This window comes from Pinus tabuliformis, chromosome 8 (genome assembly GCF_031772625.1).
Source record: "Pinus tabuliformis cultivar Carrire ecotype Pingquan chromosome 8, CPIR1, whole genome shotgun sequence".
NCBI classification, from domain to species: domain Eukaryota; kingdom Viridiplantae; phylum Streptophyta; class Pinopsida; order Pinales; family Pinaceae; genus Pinus; species Pinus tabuliformis.
This window is the reverse complement of record NC_142294.1, coordinates 194,465,289-194,475,606: the sequence shown is the minus strand read 5'-3', so window position 1 is coordinate 194,475,606 and position 10,318 is coordinate 194,465,289.

The window sequence follows — 10,318 nt, the reverse complement described above, 5'->3', positions numbered from 1 at the left end:
TTGTTTTGTTGTGTAACTAAATTCCACTCAACAATTAGCTATTTTTACACATCTATTTCCCACCAAACCTTAGCAAACAATGGTTGCACAACCTCATCCACCTCCACCTGAGGCCATGGGAGGACAAAAATCTCCTTTAGGATTTGCACCTATCCCTATGTGCAATGAGAAAGTCAACATTTTTAGGAGAGCTAAGTCATAAGAGTATCCTAAGTCTATTTTTTCCTCTAAGGATATGGTCATCCCCACTATGGCCATTAGATATCTCATTCTAGATAATAATCCAAAGCCAATGTTTTTCCCACCTAAGTTTGTTCTCTAAAATTTGACACATAATCCAAATGCAAGGGCTATACAAGTGTTGTTGTTGCTACAACACCCTCCAAAATGTTTCTATATTTGAATTTTGGAGCCTATCTTTTACCTTGTGAAGTGTCTCTTTTCATTGTCAACTGCCTTTTTATGTTTTTACACATGATTCTAGTGTCCTTGTTCCTTCTTAAGTGTCATCAGATCGTCGAGATCAATTATAGTGCACTTTTGTGCTATAGCACACTTTCTATTCACAAAACAACACTTATGTGTCACAACTGCTCATTCTTTACTTGTTGCACTTGGATATTGTTTGTGAACTGACATTTTGATGCATATTTCTTAGAATTGGGTCCTGTATGAGCTTTATTGATGAATTGAGATGTGTAAAGCTTGATCATATCCCTAACTCATTGTGCTTTCCATGTTTCACTCTTCCAGCACACACTATGCACTTCTAGAGCCTAGTAGTGACCCTCCTTGTCAGCTAGAGATGCACTCTTCTCCACTCTATTCCTTCCATGTCTTCCCTATGCACTACACAGTCCTAATCAACAAGACCCTTCTCATTTTTTCTTACTCTTATCTAACACTTATCCAATAATTATTTAATACTTACTACTGTTGGAAACCTTTGAGCACTACTGAGAGGGGGGAGGGGGGAGGGGGGAGGGGATGAATCAATAATGTTTCTTATTACCAAAATTTTCCTTTTATTTACTTTAATGAATCACACACACTAATTAACAACAACTTGTTAAATATTTTCATATCTATGCATAAGTCATAAGCAACAAATAAACCATATGAGAAACATAACCATAAACAAGAAAACAAGAAATAATTAACACATGAGACACAAAATATCTCGTGAAAACCCTTCACCAAGAAAAAAACCACCCTTGCTGCTACTGCGCTGCTTTGAATCTTCTATTAAGAAAAACATGTCTTTTACGTAGATTGTTGACTTCAATCAACATGGAGACTCAACCTCATATAAAGTCAGATGACTCCCATTAGCCAGGAGACTCAATTATACTAATCATCTCAGAAGACTATGTTCTCACACGAATCTACAATGTACCATCCGCTGAAAGCCACCATGATCAACGATCCTCGTCCAACTCTGGTTGGATTATCCAACTACCATTGGATTAATTTTTTTTTCCTTTCATGGAATCTTTGATATCACTTCTCCTATACTCTATTCGCAACTCATTTAATCTATTTTCATACTGGATCAAAGTCTATTTGGTCAACTTGATTCAACTTTGCAATACGATCTCCAACAAGATGACATCATCATCAAATCAAAATAACACCACAAATATGCTCTCTACTTCAAAAAAATAGTGGCCAAAATATATCCAATACAAAACTAAATAATATCCTCACCAATAACATAAACATATCACATACTCAACCATAATATCAAACGCTCATTGCAAAATGTAATTTTTGTATAATACAACTAGCAACATACAAGACAATGGATATGTGCCAAATGCACTAGCAGAACCTGTAAAACAAATATGAGTATCATAAATTGGGAGCTATTCCAAGCTCTCCATCAATACCAACACTCTGCTATTGATCTCTGCATCTTTGATATGAAATCTAAAGATCTGAATCAATACTATGCTTCAACAAGTAGATCTGCTCATTCTGTTGCCATTAACACTCATACACTAAAGCATCTATGCTCTCAACTAATTCTAAATCCTACTAACAATATGCAGCTTCTCTTCCTCACATACACACCATCAATCATCACTTAGCTCCAAAGTGAAGTATATAAAACATGAGGGGAGAAATTAACCTTTGGGCTAGGATCAAAGGTGTAAAACGTTGATGAAATCAATCCACTATCACCACTACTTGTGCACTAAATGTGTTCACATCATTGCAGGACCTTTTCAAACCTTTCCCAACCTCTAAAACTTAATCTAGAAGCCTCTGGGAATTTCCATGCCAATTTTCATCTATTTTGCAGAAGGAATGTAGAGAAGAAAAACACTTTGGGCCACAATATCTAACATAATGTTAGCTGATTTTGACTGGATGGATGCGTAGGCCCACTTTCCAGTGACTGGAACCTCTCAGTCACATGCATAAACCCGCATGGGAGTGACTAGGACAAAGCATAAGGAAAATCAATGTGCCATCAGTTCAGAAGCTCTGCCACTTGTTGGATCACCTTTTCTAGCATCTAAACTCACCTCCAAACCTCTGATAAGCTAAGTAACACTTCTAAAAGTGGATAAAACATGTCTTCCAAGTGTCGCTACGAGTTTGACCTAAAATTCCAACAAACAAGGTTGGAAAGAGTTCCAACGATTCCTCCACTCTCGATAAACATATCCAAAAGTTGCAACAACATTGAATAGTCCTGTAACCCCTATGCAAGATCATCATTATCATCATGAGGCCAACATACTGTTGCAACAATTCAACCATCAATTCTTACACTAGGTCATGAACACCACTAGTATATGAAAAACCATCAACCATACCAATGCCATCATCTGACCATCATGAGTGTGACATCATAAGTTTGAAATCAATGCCAACACAATCAATTCAATGTCAACTTGCCTAGATGAAACCATGCTACAATGAAGGAACCCAAACATATGCTAGGCTACATAGGGTTGACATCAATGCCAATATGACCTAGCTTCCATCATGAACTAATTCCAACATCAACTAGCTGGAACAATGCACATCATAATTCCAACAATATCCCCCTGTGGCATTGATGGAAACCATACACAAAAGACAGGCCCGTCTCCTCTATCACTCCCACTTTGACCTCAATGGTAAAGGGAAAAATTAATCTAATAAGGTAGCAAGAACTAAAGCACAAACAATGAAGCAATTGATCTCTACATCCATGGCTGTCATATCAATGGCAGCAAGTAGAAAATATACCAATCATCATCCAAAGAAACATACCAACCAACAACCTCTAGTATCAAGCAACAATATGCCAACATGAGGCAACCACAAGCAACATCAATGAGAAACAACATAATAGTAACCATGAGCAACATCAAGTATATGTAACAATATGCACATGAGCATCAATCAATAATCTCCATAGAAACCACATAACAACAACATCAATCAACCTCTTTGCTCAAAACACGAGCTCAAAAAATCCAACTGTCATAGAATAGTATGAGGAACATCATGAACACCTCCAAGAAGATCATAATGCCAAAAATGTATGGATGAAGTCAACAAGATCAAATGAATATCCCCCTAAACATGTTCATCTCTAATATCATCTCAAGGTTGTAGTGAACTACTTCTACTGCAAAAAATGCTTCCTTCTGACAAATAGAAGCACCATATGGACCATAGACTCCACATGACCATGAATGAATGACATATACATGATAAATACATGGATGTAGCAGTGACATAAGACCTCATACATGACCATTACATAACCTCATGACTCATGACTAGATGACTCAAACATAACAAAATACAAGTACATAGTGTCATGAGATTTTTACATGGATATTACAATGAATTACATTGTTGCTATCATAATCTCCTATGGAACAATGACTCAAAAATGTGATACATCATGACCATTACATCATCATTATCCCATACATGTGGCTGCAAAATGACTCCATAAGACTCCTCCATAACATGCTTAACACCATGATGACTCAACATACTATTGACTGGACTCTCAACCAATACATAATGATGAAACAATAACAAATACATGGTTATAGTAATCATCATATAACAACTCATACATGGCTAGTCCATGCCTAAAGTCATATTTATGCATCATGTACCAAGTATCTTATTGCATGCATGGATGTACAACTATTCAACCAACTGTCCGTAAATACCAAAAACATATATATGGCTGAAAAATGTACTACCTTCACTTAGAAAACATATGTGAAGAAACTACAAATAATTGAGTGAAAACAATGAAGAATATGCTAAATATCACATGTAAATGTCATATCATGCATAGTCCCCTTTGAGATCAATATACCTCCAATAGATAAGTTTATCCTGTGGACCTAAATCTGCATGAGGCTAAAATGAACTCATCATAAATGCTACTATAACTATCATATGCTCCCCCTAAGGTTATGCACCTCTCATAAAATCTACGGTCCTATAATAATTAAGAAAGAAATAATCATGGATTACAGGAGGGGATGCTCTTCACTACTCGAAGAGTTCATTCTCCTTCTTCCTCCACACAATATTTGGCTTCTTCTCTTTTTCCTTCACTGATTTTCTGGTATCTCCTCTCTATTTTTGGTTCTTTGGTGAATTTTTCCTTGAATAATGGGGAAAAAAATAGTTTATTGCCATATGGACAACGTTATGACATGTGTAGCACTCCACATGGCCAAGATAAGAAGCAAGAGGATCAAATATCATGATATTCATGCCATATCTAAACCTTGCATGCAATGTTCTTCTTCTCCATTCGTTTTATCTACAATCATATGCCTTATGGCCAAACATGTTACATGTGTAATAATAAACATAAAAATCATGATTATACCTATTGGCCAATCCCCTTGGCTGTTGATACTACTGCAAGCTCCATTGATTCGATCTATATGTTCTGATCTTGTAATTAGCTACAACATGCCAAAATATGTGACATTTGTAGCATTCTACTTTATGGATGAAAGGAACAAAGGGACTTTGGTTCCTTTATAATTTTACAGATCTACCATGATCCTCTCTTGGTGAAAAATATTTTCTAAATGTACGAGCTCCTTGAGGTTTTCTGCTTTGTCGCTACTAGTTTTGTTGCTTGATCTGTTGCTACTTTTGATTCTTGTTTCCTTGGTTCTGACTATTTTTTTTGGTATTGTTTTCCACATGATTCTTGGCTTCTTCTTTGTTGTTTTCACCTACATGCAAACTAGACTCACCTATTTGAAATCCAAGACTAGATTTATCCAATGGTGATCTCTGGATCTCAACCAAACTATCCAAATCCAAAATTATCTTCTCCATCTTCCACTACTTTCTCAAGGACATCACTTAAGCTTCTACTCGCTCAACATGGTCTTCCTTATCAAGGTATTTCTTCCTCATACCTTCCTCTCCTCTTTTTGATTCTACCAACTTAATCTTTAAGTTGACAATCTCTTCCTTGAGCTTGGCCTCCCTATCATCATAGATCTGCAATAGTTTTTGTTGTTTCTTTCATGAAATTGTTACTCTAGAAATATCAGCTCTAAGAATCTTAATATCATTCCAATCTTCAATAGGCACTTCAATATGATCAAGATATGAATCTGTTAGTGCCTAGATTTACCTCAGGCTGAGGAAGGTAGGATCCAAGGCCAACATCAAACCACGCTGAACCTGGTAGCTAGCCCTACCAGGTCGGGAGAGGGCTCTCTCTGGGTCAATCTCAACAAAATATGATCACTAAGGGCTTGAGATGACTGATATAACTACTGATGGAAAGGTAGATTTTGGGTGCGGGGATTGAGGCTCAGTCTTGCAGAGATCTCAATGGGGCAAGGTAGGCAATTGTTTTTGGCACTTCAATTTGAATGAGGTGGAAGGATTAGATAGGTGACGAGCTAAAGAGGGCAAGGAAAGTCATGGATCCTCTCCAAATAGCTGAAAACATCAACAAACTAAATCAAACCTCAAGTAGAGAACTGCAATTTCAATGGATTCTACTTACACTCTTGTTTGTTTAGTTAAGAAGAAACAAGATAAAGAATGGCATATATAACACACAAGAAAATTCACAATTACAAAAGAAAGAACTGTACCAAGACAAATTGCCACATGGATCCCAAAGAGTGCTGCAAACCCTGGTCTCAATTCCTTAGCCAAGATGCTGATATGAGTGTACAATGAAGCTCAAGGCTTTCTCAAAAGTCCAACCATGCTAATGACTGAAAAACAACATAATATAGACAACCACAGCTCATCCTTGCCTCTAGGGGTAAAGCTCACATGTTTATGAGCTATTTCAACTAATTCTAAATTGAGAACTAGAAATTAGGCAATAGAACAGAATGCCTCTAGAAACAAGGGAACTGATTCATTCAGTTTCAAACAACCTTTAAACTAATGAATCTACCTCTACAAGTGAACATTTGACACATTCACATCATGATCCATCCATGTACATTAAATTACATCACAAATTTTCCATTAAGAAAGTGAAAAAGTCAAACTGGCCAAAGTTGGGTGAAAAACAGAGCAATACTTGGTCAAACTGGCAATTTTTCCTCTATGCGTCGCGCCTGATTCTCTATGTGTAGTGCCTATTTGGACCCACTTTTGGAGGCCTTCCCGGTGTCCCAATTAGCTCCAAGTGTGCTTGTTGGAAAGGTATACCTATCTACTTTCCAACCCAAGTATAATTTTTCACTTTGGCCTCCATTTACCCCTCCAAACGTTAGTTCTCCCAACACTACTTCCTGTGTGTCAAAATAGGGGCAGTGAGGTTACTTTTTGAGTGTTTTTGACCTATTTGAGGACTCAAAACCTGTCCAAATTTCTTGGCCATTTGTAGTCAAGCATATTTTTTCATGCAAAATCCAAAAGTGCTAAGTTTTTGTGCTTTGGAGGCTCCTAGAAAAAGCGAGCACCACGTGGCGCGGTGCATAGGGTAGAAAATTCTGTTTTTTGTGCCAAAAATTTCAAAAATACAAAAAGTGCCCCAATTTTTTTGAAATTTGGGTTGAGTCTTCTCCATCAAACATTGTATTGGGCCAAGGAAACCTTGGTCAATATCTAAATTCCTTCATGCTCTTTTTGCCTCCTTGATGCTCTCTTCAACTTTGCCTTTAAGCTCCTGATTCTAGCTTGGCACACCATGTTCCTCGAAAAGTAATGATATGACAGGTTTCTAAGAATTTTTTTTCTCATTGATGGCCTTTTCTAGTTTCCTCTCCAAGTGGATATTAGTCCTCTCCAACCAGGACTCACGATGCTTAATAATGTGTGAGTTTTCTTGATGAGTATGAAGAGATTTATGGTGATTTTAGATTTCTACTACCAAGAATGAGAATGAATGAGGGACTGTGGAGGGAAAGTGTATGAGGGGTTTTGGGAATATTATAACAGGGCTTTGTTTGGGAAATAGGAGATTAGGGAGTAATATGTAAGCTTAGGGACAACAATTAGGGTTTGGGGATTTATAGTTAGGATTGGGAAAATGGGATTTGGGGATAGAGATGAATGATTTTTAGGGATATGGGAGTCAGGGAATGGGTGAATAAGTTGGGAAAATAAATGGAGAAGTGGAAAAGTGAGGGTGTGGTAGAATGAGCTTGGCAAAAAAATGACAAATGGAAAACCCTAGGTAAATGGTTTTTGAGAAATGGCAAGAAAATAGGGTTTGATTTTCCTTTACACAACCACCATAAATTCTAAAGAAAAACTCCTTCACTTGCAAGGGAAAGAGCTTGAATTACTTGCACATTTGAAGATTTGAGCAATTTTGGCAACTTGAGAGAGTTTGGGATAAAACTGGGCTTGGTAGATCTATGCACCATGCCTCAAACCCAATGCACCGCACCAGTTATGTGCACCACGCCCATGTAAATTTGCACTGGAAATCGCAGCCCAACGCACTGCGCTAGTTATGTGCGTCGCGCCTCCAAACCCTATGCGTCACACTTTTTTTAGGAGACTTTGGCAGGCCTTCTCGATGTCAAAATTGGGTGTGGGATAGCTTGTTGGAAAGGTTATTGAGTATACTTTCCAAACCAACAAGAATTTTTCAATTTGGAGTCGATTTGCCCTGTCAAAAATCAAATCTCCCAAGACTAGTCAAAATGTGCAAAATGAGGCTGCCTAAAGGCAGAGTGCTGTTGCAATCAACTTTTGAAGGTCTTACTCAACTTCAAATTGAGCTCATGATAGATCATTGGAAATATATTTGTATCAAGTTATCATTTCACTCGTCAAGCATGTCATTTGGCCAACCAAGCTGGGATAAATCTTGATTTTCCCAAGGTCACTTCAGAGGTGCATCAATTCTCCTGAGGAAACTATATTTTTGACATTTTCTTAAAACCATGACACCTGTGTAAAAATTTAAGGATTTTTTTCTTCCTTGGCCTATTTTGGACAAAAACCTCTCTCAGTTTTCCCAAATTCATCTTTTATTGCTCAGAAACATCATTGGAGTAAAACCTATCCCGATGTGTGGAACAGAGGATTTGTCGAAATGAAGCGAAATGAAGGGGATAAGGGGTTTCTAAATTCTTGAGAAAATTTTTGGAAGTAGGGAGGGATGTTAGGAAGTAGGCGAAAGTGGAATTTCAAATATTAAGTGAGGGGAAGGGGTCCAAAAGGGCTAAACACAAGCCCAACCTAGAAAATTATCAAGTTGTAGCAAGAAACTAGGGTTTGTGCAAAAATGAGGAATTTGGGGGATCTCAATGATGGAAAGTGTTTAATAAGGTACATTAAGGATAGGGGAAGGTGTATGAACATCAGGATACAAGTTTTGTTGATGATTTGACCATCCAAGAGAAATTACCTTCAAAACCCTAGGAGAGGGAAATGAACCTTACCTAGGCGCAACTAAAGCATGAACAAGGTATAAAATAACCCAGTGGAACTTGAAATGATGATAAAAACCCTCTGAATGATGGTACACCCAGCTGAATGGTGACATGGACCAACATTTGGACAAATTTGAAAGGAGTAAAAGCAAACCCTAGACCTAATACCTAGTGACCAAATTTTGCTTGAAGACTCACTGAAATGACAAAATTTGACCTTAACACCTTAAAATCACTTTGTAAGAGCATGTTTGATCACTGGGGGAAGACTGCAAAGACTGACACTAATAGAATCATCAAAATTATAACTTAATAGAAAATCATTAATATTTATACTTTTAGATTCAATATTTTTTGGTTTCTTCTCGTCGTCAGCTAAATCATGTACACTAGAAGCACAGGGGCTTCATTGGAGAGAAATACCATACCACGTGCATTCATAGTGGGGGATATATATTGAGGAAAAAATGATATAATATATTCAACATATAATAGGGGGTAAAGGGTTTTTATATTGGAAAGTATAAAAAATGGAGTTCAAAGTTAATGAAAAAATATAAATGGTTATAACAAATGTTAATGAAAAAATGGATGCCTAAAATATCTATCGAATGTAGGGTTTTTTTAAATTAGGATGGTGTATTGGGTTCGTATTAGTATGGGGTTAAATAATGTGATTTTTAGAGGTATTTTCCAATATGTATTCAAATCAAGGGTATTTTTTTGTATGCCACAGATGCATGTGATATGTTAGAGGTTCATTGGGTGAAGCCCCCATGACTAGAAGAATGAGACTCCTATTTTTATTCTTCTTGTTCTTTTTCTTGTTTCTATTTTTCCCATTTTCCTTATTTTTGTTGGTACCATCTCCAAATATGGATTATAGCTTGTCCCACATTTCCTTGGCATATTTCAAACCTACTAGCCTCTTCAAATCATCATCATGAAGATTCTTGTATATTATGACTCTAGCTTGCGCATCCCGCTGTAAAACTTCATCTACAATTGGATCCTTGCCACAACCTTCACATACTAATCTCTAAATTTTAGATCCACTATACAATACTTTACATTTAACATTTTTTTGCCATACCTTGTAATTTGCAGTAGTGAGGACAACCATTCCTTGAGAAATCATTTTAAAAAAAAAATCAAACTTCTCTCCAACAAACCCCAAATCTACTCTCCAGTGATCAAACTACAACCAAGAGCTCTACTCTAATACCAAACTTTGGAAACCTTTGAGCACTACTAAGGAGGTGGGGTGAATCAATAGTGTGTCTTATTACCAAAATTTCCCCTCTATTTACTTTACTGAATTACACACACTAATTAGAAGCAACTCATTAAATATTTGCAGATATATGCATAATTAATAAGCATCAAATAAAACATATAAGCAACATAAAAATGAACAAGAAAAGAAGAAAGTATCAACACATGGACACAAGATATCT